Source organism: Sus scrofa, unplaced genomic scaffold (assembly GCF_000003025.6).
Source record: "Sus scrofa isolate TJ Tabasco breed Duroc unplaced genomic scaffold, Sscrofa11.1 Contig2495, whole genome shotgun sequence".
Taxonomy (NCBI): domain Eukaryota; kingdom Metazoa; phylum Chordata; class Mammalia; order Artiodactyla; family Suidae; genus Sus; species Sus scrofa.
Genome location: NW_018085107.1, coordinates 1 through 13322, shown reverse-complemented (window position 1 = coordinate 13322; position 13322 = coordinate 1). Strand labels below are relative to the sequence as shown.

Below are 13322 nucleotides of genomic sequence, written 5' to 3'. Positions count from 1 at the left end.
GGCTCGGATCCCACGTTGCTGTGGCTCTGGCGTAGGCCGGTGGCTACAGCTCCGATCAGACCCCTAGCCTGGGAACCTCATCTCCATATGCCGCGGGAGGGGCCCTAGAAAAGGCAAAAAAAGACAAACAAGACAAAACAACATTCCGGCTTCTTCAAAGACATATGCTCCCTACTGCACACTTGGAAACTGATGCGGTCCCTTTTGCAAATGCCCCGGGGAAGGAGCTACTGCTTGGTACCAAACTTGGACTCAACAGTCCTCCGCACAGCAATCTGCATATATCATCTACAGTGGACTTTCTCAGATTTCCATTTCTGAAGGAGGTACATCCAAGAAGAAAGGAGGCACCTTTTCCAACCTCACATCAAGAAAGGTGAGCTTACCTTGGGGCCAGGCTCGTCTTCCGGCTCAGCCCAGGCGATGGCTAAGGACTCCTCCTGGCCATTTTCACGGGGCTGGCCCGCCTCCTCCTCCACCTCCACCTCAGGTACTGGGGCCGCCTCGTCCTCATGTCCCCCAGCCCGGGGCTTTGCCTCAGTCTTCTCACTCCCACCGGCCTCCACAACATCGTCGTCGTGAGTTCCTGGGGGACACACAAGTCACTGTCAGCAAGGCGGTGGTGCTGCTCACGAGGTACTCTGGGCGCCTCACCTGACTGGACAGGGGCTGGGAGTCGAGGGCTGGGGCTGGGGGCGGGGGCGGGATGAGGCACGGACGGAGCTCCTCTTGGCCCATCCTCCTGGGGAAACGTCTCGAAGGAAGGCAGACAGCACCCTGAAAGACCTGAGAAAGGGAGCCTCTGCCTCTCTTGCTAAAGGGAACCTCTCCGTGGCGGATTCCCCAGCTGAGAAATGGCCAACACGAGCATGCCGGCTCTGCTGCCACCAGAGAGCCTCCCGAGTCCTCCTGCCCATTTTCACCTCCGGCCCCATTCCTCCATCTGCTGAAATGGCACGAGATCATTTCCGCTTCCCTACTCTTCCCACAGGGTGCTCCTGTGTTCACGCTCCATCCTCCCAATGCGTCACCTCTTTTCTCTTCTTAGACACGTAATACTTCTCTTTGGAATACTTTGGCAATAGGAGACTCAGGCAGGGGGAGGGAGAGCAGGCCTTCCCGATGCTACGTACTTTGCACCACTGTCCCTAACAACCTTTCTCAACCTTTCTCGTCGTGACTCACAGGACCTCTGCACCCATGCAGGATGACTGACTCCCCCTTCAGCCCTGCTGCCAGGTCTTAGCCATCTCTCCGTTCCAGCTCTGACAGTCTGCCTAGTCTACTTGCCGCCTATGTGTTGAACTGCACCTATCTCTGTTGCTGTGCTGCCTGATTTCACCATTTTTTTTTTCTTGTCATCCTTGTCGCTTCCTTAGGGCCACACCCATGGCATATGGAGGTTCCCAGGCTAGGGGTCTCATCGGCGCTGTAGCTGCCGGCTTACGCCAGAGCCACAGCAAGGCAGGATCCCAGCCCCATCTGCCACCTACACCACAGCTCACGGCATCACCGGATCCTTAACCCACTGAGCGAGGAGGCCAGGGATCGAACCCGCAATCTCATGGTTCCAGGTCGGATCGTTAACCACGCCTACTCCAAGGCCGTCTCCTTCAACTCATCCAACTCTGGGAACGCCCCTTCCCTCAGGACACACCGCCAGGACACACCAGGACAGGGAGGCCAGAAATCCCAAACGTGCAGAGGGAGAGACCTGCCTTCTCACCCGCCACCTGACACTCACAGGCAAACTTGGTCTCCAGGGTCAAGTGCCTAGGAGAGGGTTGCGTCCCACCACACCAGGGCCCTCAAGGGCAACAAAGGAAACTAAGTCAACAGCTCTTGTGCACAGGACCCTCAGGGTGCGACCCACAAAGCAAGCTGGCACCATGGCCAGAGACAAGAGCTGGAAGGAGCGCTTCGGGAGGGAAAAGCCATTCTCCCTCTCAAAGGAAGGAGACACGAATCCAAACACAGCACAACAAAGACCAGGGACCCAAGTCGTCTTCGGCTTAGCAACTTCAGAGGGGAAAACACCACAGCGGAGTTCCGCTCAGTAGGCCACCCACCCAAGTCCTAGCCCCCTTCCGCCCTCTCCCGGCAGCAGGTGGAACCCAGCTGCTCCCAGGAACCCTCTCCCCCTGGATCCCAGCTGCGTGCTCTTCCCTACCTGCAGCCTCCTCATCCTGGCGGCAGTCGGTGCGCTCCGCCACCGAGTCTGTAGAAACACACCGCGGGGAAGCGAGGCGTGAGAAGGAGTGGCCCTCCCGTTTCCCCGGCTTCCCCGAGGTGACGGCGGGTCACACAGCATCACCCGGGTTTTTCCTCCAGGTGCCCAGGCCTTCCCTCTGCTCCAGGGACTGAGGCCCGCCAACACAACGTGAGCACAGATGCCAACATTCGGGCATCTCATACCTGCTCCCCCTCCTTAGGAACATAGGCGACGAACATCTTTACACCAATTTCTTTCTCTTTTGCAATTGCACACTCACCCGCCCCACCCTCCAAGCAGCAGGCCTAAGTTCCAAGTGTCCCGGGAACCCTCTCCCACTGGCTCCTACCTGAGAGCTGTTCTTACCTCGATCACTTTCTGCGAGGTTGCTGTCAGCGAGGTCGCTCTCACACACACTCTCCAAGCTCCAAGCTGCAGAAACACAGACATGAGGAATCGAGGTGTTAGCGACCGTCCCCCACTCGGACCCCTACTTAGGGTTGACTGCGGCCACACAGCACCGCCCTGGCTTGTCCTCCGTGTGCTCAGAACTTCCCCGTGCGTGCTCTATGGCCTCAGAAGCATCAATAAAACACTGGCCACAGTGGCAAACCGTCCGAGATCGTGGGCTGCTGAGGGATGGCGCTTTACACGCACGCCTCCCTTCTAGGAGTCCCTCCGGAGGCCTCAGCCCCAGCGTGACACACCTGAAAGTCCAGCTGCACGGACACCCTTGCGTGCTGGCTCGGGGGAGTGAACCCTTGGCTGCTTTCTTCTGTTCACTGCCAGAGGCAGACCTAACTACTGGCTGAATTCAATGAAGCATAAATGGCTCCCTCTGGACAGCGGCTGCCACGCTGTGGACAGCAGCTCTACAGAAACACTGAGGAGACGGGTACCCCTGCCCGTGAGGTTCCTCTCCAAAGCACACATAAAGAAAACTCATACACCTCAACAGCAACAGCAAAGAAACAAGCCAGGAGTTCCCGTCGGGGCGTCGGGGCGCAGCAGAAACAAATCCGACCGGAACCACGAGCTTGCGGGGCTGATCCCTGGCCTCGCCGAGGGGGTTAAGGATCCAGCGTTGCCGCCAGCTCTGGTGTCGGTCGCAGACACGGCTGGAGCAAAGGCCTCCCCCCAGCACTGCCGGTGCTAACGTACACCGGTACAACCACTACCGAAGGCACCACGGAGGGGCCTCCCAAAACGGAACGCAGCACAGCATGCGACCCAGCAAGCCGAGCGAGCGCCCTGGAAGATACCACGACACACGTATCCAGGAAAGAGACACATGCCCCTGTGTGTGTATGGCGGCACCACTCACAACAGCCAGGACAGGGACGCCACCTCATGTCCACAGGCACAGGGATGGATCACGACCATGTGGTCCACATACACGAGGGAATTCACGACTCAGCCAGAAAATCCAAGAAGAAACCAATGCCATTCAAAACCATAGGGCTGGATCGAGACATTCTCATACAAAGCGAAGTACGTGACAAAGAGAGAGATCTCACTTAGATGTGGAGTCTAAACCATGGCACAAAGGACCCTGTCCACAAAACCCACGGACACAGAGAACAGACTTGTGGCTTTCGTGAAGGGCACGGACTGGGCGTTTGGGGGGAGTCGATGCCAACTACGGCATTGAGAATGGAGCGACGACGAGGTCCTCCTGCTGCAGCGCACGGGGAACTGGATCCCATCTCCTGAAATCGACCGGGACGGACGATAACAGTCCAAAAGGAACCTGTGTTTATGCACACACACGCCTGGGGAATGTTGCTACACGGCAGAAAATGAAACAACACGGCACCTCAATGAACACAGAGACAAACAGAAAGGACAGTGTCTGACGAGCCACTGAATGGAAAGACAACCCGCAGAAGACGCTATCTGCAAACCTTACATTTGGAACAGGGGCTCATGTCCAGAATCTGTGGGAAACAACGCCAAATCAATTGACCCAAAAGGCAAATAACTCAGGTGTAGGTGAGCGGAAGCCTGGGAGACCGCCTCCGTCCAAGAAGACAACAGACAGCAGCACACACACGGAACGTTTCCCAAAGTCACCCACCACAACGGCAAGGCAAAGCAAAGGCACAACGAGCTATCACCTCCCTCCTGGTAGGACGCGGAGTGTTTTCAAGCGTGAACAGGTCGTTTGGGAAGATGTGACTACCTGGGACTTCTGTACGCTGTGGGAGGGAAGGTCAGCTCGCCCAGCCAGGACGGGAAACACTATGGCAGGTCTCAGGAAAGCTGCCCACGGACCTAGCACGGGACCCCGCAGTCCCACTGCTGCGTGGACATCTAAAGGAAGAACCATCGGTGTCGGGTAAAGGACCCGCCATCCCAGGATCCCGGCAGCGCCACACACACGAGAGCCCAACAGAAACAGAGCCCCAGTGCCCACGGGCACACAGACTGAGAAAGACAACGGGATGGATACAGCCCACAGAAACCCTACCCACTGCAGCATGCACAGAGAACTGGAGGACATTACTGATCGATTCTTTCGGGGTTTGAGGCGGCCCCCGCGGCATACGGAAATTCCCAGGCGAGGCGGCAAATCAGAGCTGTAGCCACCGGCCCACACCCCAGCCGCAGCAAAGCTGGATACCAGCCGCGTCTGGGACCTCTGCCGCCACTGAGCAAGGCCAAGGGTCGAACCGCGTCCTCAGAGATACCACTCGGGTTCATGACCACTGAGCCTCGACAGGAACTCGCTGGAGGACAGCATTTCAAGCGAAGCAAGTCAGGCACAGAAGGACAAAGACTCTCTGATGTCATGCGCATCAAGTGTCTGACACACCACTCCTGAGCAGAGGCTGGAAGGGTGGCTGCCCAGAGTGGGCAGGAGGTGCGGGTGGAGCACAGCGTTCACAACACTCCTCGGGACACTCACAGCCTGAAGGGGCTCGAGTCCCTGGCACGTGTTTGAAACAACGGTATCAAAGTCCACACAAGGCAGAGAGGGAAGCGAAAAGGAAAAGAAAGACCAACAGAGGAAGCAATGCCTTTCCCCCAAACCCTTGCTCCCAGCCGGTGCGGGCAGAACGAGGGAATGGACGGTTAGCCTGCGGTCATCGTGAGACTCCTCAATTAGAAGCTGGACAGCTGTGTGGTGCTAAGCCACAAACAGCTCCCACAGCACACACCCACTCACACTGATTGCCAATCACACCAGCAGGCCCTCACACGCACCACCCTCCCACCCCCCCGGCGTGTCCCCCGACACCTACCCACGCCATACAAAGAGCTCCTTTCGTCCAGGGACCCTAGAACCTGGGGTGGCCCTTCTTGGGAAGTCCGTCTCTTTCACCCCATCCTTCACCCTCATTCCAGGAGGAACCCAGATCAGGGTGTCTCTGCAACAAAGGAGCAGGAGAGCCCCCCCACCCCGCCTCCCTCGCGGCCCCCCCCCCATTTCCTCAACACCTGGACTTCTCCTCAGCAGAGCCGGGCTCCAGAATACTCACAGATTTCATCGTCCGCCCCGTCCACCTGTGATGAGACAAGAGAAAACACGGTGAGTGTCACAGCATCCTCTGCACTGCGGCCACAGGTCTTCCTGCCGTTGGGGACCGCAGGCACGCAGACAGAAGGCAGCGTTGAGTCCGTTTCCCCAAAAGAACACGGCCGAAGACCCCTTTGGAAAAGGCGCCAGCTTTTCATGGAAGATCTCCCAAGTCCTCGTACATTTAACAAACATTCAGGCTTCTTTGGCCTTCCCATCGGGCACAGTGGTTAACGAATCGGACCAAGAACCATGAGGTTGCGGGTTCGATCCCTGGCCTTGCTCAGTGGGTGAAGTATCCGGCGCTGCCTGAGCTGTGGTGTAGTGGCAGACGAGGCTCGGATCCCACGTTGCTGTGGCTCTGGCGTAGGCCGGTGGCTACAGCTCCGATCAGACCCTAGCCTGGGAACCTTCATCTCCATATGCCGCGGGAGGGGCCCTAGAAAAGGCAAAAAAAGACAAACAAGACAAACAACATTCCGGCTTCTTCAAAGACATATGCTCCCTACTGCACACTTGGGAACTGATGCGGTCCCTTTTGCAAATGCCCCTGGGAAGGAGCTACTGCTTGGTACCAAACTTGGACTCAACAGTCCTCCGCACAGCAATCTGCATATATCTCTACAGTGGACTTTCTCCAGATTTCCATTTCTGAAGGAGTACATCCAAGAAGAAAGGAGGCACCTTTTCCACCTCACATCAAGAAAGGTGAGCTTACCTTGGGGCCAGGCTCGTCTTCGGCTCAGCCCAGGCGATGGCTAAGGACTCCTCCTGGCCATTTTCACGGGGCTGGCCCGCCTCCTCTCACCTCCACCTCAGGTACTGGGGCCGCCTCGTCTCATGTCCCCCAGCCGGGGCTTTGCCTCAGTCTTCTCACTCCCACCGGGCCTCCACAACATCGTCGTCGTGAGTTCCTGAGGGGACACACAAGTCACTGTCAGCAAGGCGGTGGTGCTGCTCACGAGGTACTCTGGGCGCCTCACCTGACTGGACAGGGGCTGGGAGTCGAGGGCTGGGGCTGGGGGCGGGGCGGGATGAGGCACGGACGGAGCTCCTCTTGGCCCATCCTCCTGGGGAACGTCTCGAAGGAAGGCAGACAGCACCCTGAAAGACCTGAGAAAGGAGCCTCTGCCTCTCTTGCTAAAGGGAACCTCTCCGTGGCGGATTCCCCAGCTGAGAAATGGCCAACACGAGCATGCCGGCTCTGCTGCCACCAGAGAGCCTCCCGAGTCCTCCTGCCCATTTTCACCTCCGGCCCCATTCCTCCATCTGCTGAAATGGCAGGAGATCATTTCCGCTTCCCTACTCTTCCCACAGGGTGCTCCTGTGTTCACGCTCCATCCTCCGCAATGCGTCACCTCTTTTCTCTTCTTAGACACGTAATACTTCTCTTTGGAATACTTTGGCAATAGGAGACTCAGGCAGGGGGAGGGAGAGCAGGCCTTCCCGATGCTACGTACTTTGCACCACTGTCCCTAACAACCTTTCTCAACCTTTCTCGTCGTGACTCACAGGACCTCTGCACCCATGCAGGAATGACTGACTCCCCCTTCAGCCCTGCTGCCAGGTCTTAGCCATCTCTCCGTTCCAGCTCTGACAGTCTGCCTAGTCTACTTGCCGCCTATGTGTTGAACTGCACGCTATCTCTGTTGCTGTGGTGCCTGATTTCACCATTTTTTTTTCTTGTCATCCTTGTCGCTTCCTTAGGGCCACACCCATGGCATATGGAGGTTCCCAGGCTAGGGGTCTCATCGGCGCTGTAGCTGCCGGCTTACGCCAGAGCCACAGCAAGGCAGGATCCCAGCCCCATCTGCCACCTACACCACAGCTCACGGCATCACCGGATCCTTAACCCACTGAGCGAGGAGGCCAGGGATCGAACCCGCAATCTCATGGTTCCAGGTCGGATTCGTTAACCACGCCTACTCCAAGGCCGTCTCCTTCAACTCATCCAACTCTGGGAACGCCCCTTCCCTCAGGACACACCGCCAGGACACACCAGGACAGGGAGGCCAGAAATCCCAAACGTGCAGAGGGAGAGACCTGCCTTCTCACCCGCCACCTGACACTCACCAGGCAAACTTGGTCTCCAGGGTCAAGGGCCTAGGAGAGGGTTGCGTCCCACCACACCAGGGCCCTCAAGGGCAACAAAGGAAACTAAGTCAACAGCTCTTGTGCACAGGACCCTCAGGGTGCGACCCACAAAGCAAGCTGGCACCATGGCCAGAGACAAGAGCTGGAAGGAGCGCTTCGGGAGGGAAAAGCCATTCTCCCTCTCAAAGGAAGGAGACACGAATCCAAACACAGCACAACAAAGACCAGGGACCCAAGTCGTCTTCGGCTTAGCAACTTCAGAGGGGAAAACACCACAGCGGAGTTCCGCTCAGTAGGCCACCCACCCAAGTCCTAGCCCCCTTCCGCCCTCTCCCGGCAGCAGGTGGAACCCAGCTGCTCCCAGGAACCCTCCCCCTGGATCCCAGCTGCGTGCTCTTCCCTACCTGCAGCCTCCTCATCCTGGCGGCAGTCGGTGCGCTCCGCCACCGAGTCTGTAGAAACACACCGCGGGGAAGCGAGGCGTGAGAAGGAGTGGCCCTCCCGTTTCCCCGGCTTCCCCGAGGTGACGGCGGGTCACACAGCATCACCCGGGTTTTTCCTCCAGGTGCCCAGGCCTTCCCTCTGCTCCAGGGACTGAGGCCCGCCAACACAACGTGAGCACAGATGCCAACATTCGGGCATCTCATACCTGCTCCCCCTCCTTAGGAACATAGGCGACGAACATCTTTACACCAATTTCTTTCTCTTTTGCAATTGCACACTCACCCGCCCCACCCTCCAAGCAGCAGGCCTAACCCAAGTGTCCCGGGAACCCTCTCCCACTGGCTCCTACCTGAGAGCTGTTCTTACCTCGATCACTTTCTGCGAGGTTGCTGTCAGCGAGGTCGCTCTCACACACACTCTCCAAGCTCCAAGCTGCAGAAACACAGACATGAGGAATCGAGGTGTTAGCGACCGTCCCCCACTCGGACCCCTACTTAGGGTTGACTGCGGCCACACAGCACCGCCCTGGCTTGTCCTCCGTGTGCTCAGAACTTCCCCGTGCGTGCTCTATGGCCTCAGAAGCATCAATAAAACACTGGCCACAGTGGCAAACCGTCCGAGGTCGTGGGCTGCTGAGGGATGGCGCTTTACACGCACGCCTCCCTTCTAGGAGTCCCTCCGGAGGCCTCAGCCCCAGCGTGACACACCTGAAAGTCCAGCTGCACGGACACCCTTGCGTGCTGGCTCGGGGGAGTGAACCCTTGGCTGCTTTCTTCTGTTCACTGCCAGAGGCAGACCTAACTACTGGCTGAATTCAATGAAGCATAAATGGCTCCCTCTGGACAGCGGCTGCCACGCTGTGGACAGCAGCTCTACAGAAACACTGAGGAGACGGGTACCCCTGCCCGTGAGGTTCCTCTCCAAAGCACACATAAAGAAAACTCATACACCTCAACAGCAACAGCAAAGAAACAAGCCAGGAGTTCCCGTCGGGGCGTCGGGGCGCAGCAGAAACAAATCCGACCAGGAACCACGAGCTTGCGGGGCTGATCCCTGGCCTCGCCGAGGGGGTTAAGGATCCAGCGTTGCCGCCAGCTCTGGTGTCGGTCGCAGACACGGCTGGAGCAAAGGCCTCCCCCCAGCACTGCCGGTGCGAACGTACACCGGTACAACCACTACCGAAGGCACCACGGAGGGGCCTCCCAAAACGGAACGCAGCACAGCATGCGACCCAGCAAGCCGAGCGAGCGCCCTGGAAGATACCACGACACACGTATCCAGGAAAGAGACACATGCCCCTGTGTGTGTATGGCGGCACCACTCACAACAGCCAGGACAGGGACGCCACCTCATGTCCACAGGCACAGGGATGGATCACGACCATGTGGTCCACATACACGAGGGAATTCACGACTCAGCCAGAAAATCCAAGAAGAAACCAATGCCATTCAAAACCATAGGGCTGGATCGAGACATTCTCATACAAAGCGAAGTACGTGACAAAGAGAGAGATCTCACTTAGATGTGGAGTCTAAACCATGGCACAAAGGACCCTGTCCACAAAACCCACGGACACAGAGAACAGACTTGTGGCTTTCGTGAAGGGCACGGACTGGGCGTTTGGGGGGAGTCGATGCCAACTACGGCATTGAGAATGGAGCGACGACGAGGTCCTCCTGCTGCAGCGCACGGGGAACTGGATCCCATCTCCTGAAATCGACCGGGACGGACGATAACAGTCCAAAAGGAACCTGTGTTTATGCACACACACGCCTGGGGAATGTTGCTACACGGCAGAAAATGAAACAACACGGCACCTCAATGAACACAGAGACAAACAGAAAGGACAGTGTCTGACGAGCCACTGAATGGAAAGACAACCCGCAGAAGACGCTATCTGCAAACCTTACATTTGGAACAGGGGCTCATGTCCAGAATCTGTGGGAAACAACGCCAAATCAATTGACCCAAAAGGCAAATAACTCAGGTGTAGGTGAGCGGAAGCCTGGGAGACCGCCTCCGTCCAAGAAGACAACAGACAGCAGCACACACACGGAACGTTTCCCAAAGTCACCCACCACAACGGCAAGGCAAAGCAAAGGCACAACGAGCTATCACCTCCCTCCTCGTAGGACGCGGAGTGTTTTCAAGCGTGAACAGGTCGTCTGGGAAGATGTGACTACCTGGGACTTCTGTACGCTGTGGGAGGGAAGGTCAGCTGGCCCAGCCAGGACGGGAAACACTATGGCAGGTCCTCAGGAAAGCTGCCCACGGACCTAGCACGGGACCCCGCAGTCCCACTGCTGCGTGGACATCTAAAGGAAGAACCATCGGTGTCGGGTAAAGAGACCCGCCATCCCAGGATCCCGGCAGCGCCACACACACGAGAGCCCAACAGAAACAGAGCCCCAGTGCCCACGGGCACACAGACTGAGAAAGACAACGGGATGGATACAGCCCACAGAAACCCTACCCACTGCAGCAGTGCACAGAGAACTGGAGGACATTACTGATCGATTCGTCTCGGGGTTTGAGGCGGCCCCCGCGGCATACGGAAATTCCCAGGCGAGGCGGCAAATCAGAGCTGTAGCCACCGGCCTACACCCCAGCGCAGCAAAGCTGGATACCAGCCGCGTCTGGGACCTCTGCCGCCACTGAGCAAGGCCAAGGGTCGAACCCGCGTCCTCAGAGATACCACTCGGGTTCATGACCACTGAGCCTCGACAGGAACTCGCTGGAGGACAGCATTTCAAGCGAAGCAAGTCAGGCACAGAAGGACAAAGACTCTCTGATGTCATGCGCATCAAGTGTCTGACACACCACTCCTGAGCAGAGGCTGGAAGGGTGGCTGCCCAGAGTGGGCAGGAGGTGCGGGTGGAGCACAGCGTTCACAACACTCCTCGGGACACTCACAGCCTGAAGGGGCTCGAGTCCCTGGCACGTGTTTGAAACAACGGTATCAAAGTCCACACAAGGCAGAGAGGGAAGCGAAAAGGAAAAGAAAGACCAACAGAGGAAGCAATGCCTTTCCCCAAACCCTTGCTCCCAGCCGGTGCGGGCAGAACGAGGGAATGGACGGTTAGCCTGCGGTCATCGTGAGACTCCTCAATTAGAAGCTGGACAGCTGTGTGGTGCTAAGCCACAAACGGCTCCCCACAGCACACACCCACTCACACTGATTGCCAATCACACCAGCAGGCCCTCACACGCACCACCCTCCCCCCCCGCCGTGTCCCCCGACACCTACCCACGCCATACAAAGAGCCTCCTTTCGTCCAGGGACCCTAGAACCTGGGGTGGCCCTTCTGGGAAGTCCGTCTCTTTCACCCCATCCTTCACCCTCATTCCCAGGAGGAACCCAGAATCAGGGTGTCTCTGCAACCAAAGGAGCAGGAGAGCCCCCCCCCCGCCTCCCTCGCGGCCCCCCCCCCATTTCCTCAACACCTGGACTTCTCCTCAGCAGACAGAATACTCACAGATTTCATCGTCCGCCCCGTCCACCTGTGATGAGACAAGAGAAAACACGGTGAGTGTCACAGCATCCTCTGCACTGCGGCCACAGGTCTTCCTGCCGTTGGGGACCGCAGGCACGCAGACAGAAGGCAGCGTTGAGTCCGTTTCCCCAAAAGAACACGGCGAAGACCCCTTTGGAAAAGGCGCCAGCTTTTCATGGAAGATCTCCCAAGTCCTCGTACAAACAAACATTCAGGCTTCTTTGGCCCATCGGGCACAGTGGTTAACGAATCGGACCAAGAACCATGAGGTTGCGGGTTCGATCCCTGGCCTTGCTCAGTGGGTGAAGTATCCGGCGCTGCCCTGAGCTGTGGTGTAGGTGGCAGACGAGGCTCGGATCCCACGTTGCTGTGGCTCTGGCGTAGGCCGGTGGCTACAGCTCCGATCAGACCCCTAGCCTGGGAACCTCATCTCCATATGCCGCGGGAGGGGCCCTAGAAAAGGCAAAAAAAGACAAACAAGACAAAACAACATTCCGGCTTCTTCAAAGACATATGCTCCCTACTGCACACTTGGGAACTGATGCGGTCCCTTTTGCAAATGCCCCGGGAAGGAGCTACTGCTTGGTACCAAACTTGGACTCAACAGTCCTCCGCACAGCAATCTGCATATATCATCTACAGTGGACTTTCTCAGATTTCCATTTCTGAAGGAGGTACATCCAAGAAGAAAGGAGGCACCTTTTCCAACCTCACATCAAGAAAGGTGAGCTTACCTTGGGGCCAGGCTCGTCTTCCGGCTCAGCCCAGGCGATGGCTAAGGACTCCTCCTGGCCATTTTCACGGGGCTGGCCCGCCTCCTCCTCCACCTCCACCTCAGGTACTGGGGCCGCCTCGTCCTCATGTCCCCCAGCCCGGGGCTTTGCCTCAGTCTTCTCACTCCCACCGGCCTCCACAACATCGTCGTCGTGAGTTCCTGGGGACACACAAGTCACTGTCAGCAAGGCGGTGGTGCTGCTCACGAGGTACTCTGGGCGCCTCACCTGACTGGACAGGGGCTGGGAGTCGAGGGCTGGGGCTGGGGGCGGGGGCGGGATGAGGCACGGACGGAGCTCCTCTTGGCCCATCCTCCTGGGGAAACGTCTCGAAGGAAGGCAGACAGCACCCTGAAAGACCTGAGAAAGGGAGCCTCTGCCTCTCTTGCTAAAGGGAACCTCTCCGTGGCGGATTCCCCAGCTGAGAAATGGCCAACACGAGCATGCCGGCTCTGCTGCCACCAGAGAGCCTCCCGAGTCCTCCTGCCCATTTTCACCTCCGGCCCCATTCCTCCATCTGCTGAAATGGCAGGAGATCATTTCCGCTTCCCTACTCTTCCCACAGGGTGCTCCTGTGTTCACGCTCCATCCTCCCAATGCGTCACCTCTTTTCTCTTCTTAGACACGTAATACTTCTCTTTGGAATACTTTGGCAATAGGAGACTCAGGCAGGGGGAGGGAGAGCAGGCCTTCCCGATGCTACGTACTTTGCACCACTGTCCCTAACAACCTTTCTCAACCTTTCTCGTCGTGACTCACAGGACCTCTGCACCCATTAGCAGGAA

General features: G+C 57.7%; 1 long non-coding RNA gene across 1 annotated transcript; it reads right to left on the bottom strand.

Annotated features, from left to right (window-relative positions):
• Nucleotides 1-8665: 8665 nt before the first annotated feature.
• LOC110258598 lies at nucleotides 8666-12698 on the bottom strand. Its single transcript, XR_002341196.1, has 3 exons — nucleotides 12499-12698; nucleotides 11747-11771; nucleotides 8666-8702 (listed from the first exon to the last, which is right to left on the bottom strand). It is a non-coding gene; the product is annotated as an uncharacterized LOC110258598 (long non-coding RNA).
• Nucleotides 12699-13322: the final 624 nt, after the last annotated feature.